This window comes from Antrostomus carolinensis, unplaced genomic scaffold (genome assembly GCF_000700745.2).
Source record: "Antrostomus carolinensis isolate BGI_N321 unplaced genomic scaffold, ASM70074v2 scaffold2502, whole genome shotgun sequence".
NCBI lineage: Eukaryota > Metazoa > Chordata > Aves > Caprimulgiformes > Caprimulgidae > Antrostomus > Antrostomus carolinensis.
Window position 1 is genome coordinate 31,619 of NW_010297373.1, and position 2,534 is coordinate 34,152.

The following is a 2,534-nucleotide window of genomic DNA, read 5'->3' on the forward strand; positions in this document are numbered from 1 at the left end:
TTACTTTTGCCTTAGCTGCCTCTAACTGCACCCATGCAGGGTCTTATTCAAAACAAATGTTTGCATCCCGTAGATGTTCTTTTGGTAAGTAGATGAGTGGTCATGTTACCATAATAACTGTGCGCCCTGGGTTTGGTTAGGATAGAGTTAATTGTTCACAGGGAGGTTAAACCACCACACTGTGTCACAGAAACCTTAAGAATCAGTCTTTTGAATAACTATAGTAACAGTAAAATATATCAAGAGCTGTAGTAAGTGCAGAAGGGGAGGGAGGAAAGGAAATTCATGGGAAAGCCTGTCATCCAGGCCAGTAGGAGCTGGCGACAGAGAAGACCAAGCAGCATCATTCTTTATTCCTTGCTCCAACAGCTCTGGAGAGGCTTGGACTTTCTTTTTATTATGCATTTATATACTGACAGGTGTGACAGAGGCGTTCTTCTACTAAAGGTGCTATCTGAATAAGTACAACAATTAACAAGAGAATAGAAATGTAATGTTAATACCAATCCAATGTAGATTATGTAGTGCTGGCACACAGTTTCCCTTTTTCATATTAATATTCATAAATTACTCTGCAAGAATTACTTAAACTTATAATTTACCTTTCAAGTAGAGCTTAGTTTTGCAATTCCATTTTGCAGAATGGGAAACTGAGGCACATATAGGTTACATGACTTTTTTCTTCCTGATCTACTGTGAGTTTAAAAAATAATCTGCTGATTTCTGCATCACAATACCGAGCTGCTTTTTCTGTGGCTTTTGCATAGGAATAGCAATGTGTTAGCTAATGGCCGATGTTTCTGATAGGGATCTGCGTTAGAGATGTCTGGAGACAGAAGATTACATAGCTTTATTTAAAAAATAAAGTATTTGAGGTGTAATATATCTTCCTGAATTTTATTTTTCTGTTCTTCTTTATTTGTACGTGATATTGAAGGCAGGAGTAGGAGTAGCTGCAGAATAGGTAGAAAGTGAGAGGATGCATGATGCTTGAAGATCTGTGATTTAGAGTGCAGCAATTCCTCTGAAGTAACAAGATCCAGAATTATTGTTTATTTGTCTTTAGCTGTGTCTGTAAGAGAAAGAGGCAGAGCTTGGCATAGAGCATACCTTGCAAATTTGCTTCCAAGGCCTTTACTTCCATCTATCAGAGAGTCAAACCACAGAAAAATAGTCTTTCAAAAAAGCTAGCAGAACATGTCATCAGACCAGCTGCACGTTTTGAAGAGAAATCTGACTGCCACAGTAGATGATGGTATTAAACAGGCTTGAACCCATAGAAACATGCAATATCTGGGCAAAAAATAAGCACAACAAAGAAAAGTCTATGAAATGTAAACTCTTTGAATATGCAAGGAGATGAATGATTAGGTGCAGACTGGAGGCACAGTGCTAAGAACTGCTCTTCCACCCATAGCTATACCTGTAAGAGAAAAGCTATTTCACAAAAGCTTTCTGGTAGGGAGGACGAAACAGCAGAATAACAAACTTCACATAGCCTGGAGAGTGTATGCTGGACAAATTCAACTGCACTGCCAGCTGTGTGAGGTTGTATGAGATTGTTGTGAATATGGTTCCAATGGTGCCTGCTAAAATCAAATGTGGAGTACGCAAGCTCTGTGGTTGTCTCAGGAAACAGGCTGTTGATTGCAGACGGCTTTGAGAGTGTTCTCAAGAATGTTTGATGCTGCATTTGTCCTGTTCTTGCAATTTCTCTTTACTCGTATGCTACTGGCCATCATCAGCAGAGGATGCTGACTAGTTTGACTTGTAGTCTGGCTCAGCCTTTCCTGTGCACCAGTGTTCAAGAGGAGGTTTTCAGCCTGTGAGAAAAGGTGGCCAGTCATTGCAGAAGCCACAATGTAATGAGACTTTCCAAAAGTAACACCAGCTTTTGATACTGGTTGTTCTATACAATATATAGCAGCTAGAACAAGTCCAGAAGAGGGCCACCAGGATGATCCGAGGGCTGGAGCACCTCTCCTATGAGGACAGGCTGAGAGAGTTGGGGCTGTTCAGCCTGGAGAAGAGAAGGCTCCAGGGAGATCTTATAGCGGCCTTCCAGTACCTGAAGGGGCTACAAGAAAGCTGGGGAGGGACTTTTTATAAGGGCAGGTAGTGACAGAACAAGGGGAAATGGGTTTAAACTGAAAGAGGGCAGGTTTAGATTAGATATTAGGAAGAAGTTTTTCACTGTGAGGGTGGTGAGACACTGGAACAGGTTGCCCAGAGAAGTTGTGGATGCTCCCTCCCTGGAAGTGTTCAAGGCCAGGCTGGATGAGGCTTTGAGCAACCTGATCTAGTGGAAGGTGTCCCTGCTGATGGCAGGGGGGTTGAACTAGATGATCTTTAAGGTCCCTTCCAACCCAAACCATTCTATGATTCTATATGTATCATCCCTGTAATAATCTTGTTTGAGTTTTGTTGAGATGGAATAGACTGATTGTTCCTAAATCCTTGAAGCAAGAAGTGTTACATCTGCGATACAGGATATCTAGATACAGAAAAATCTGGACCATAGGTCAGAACCATGC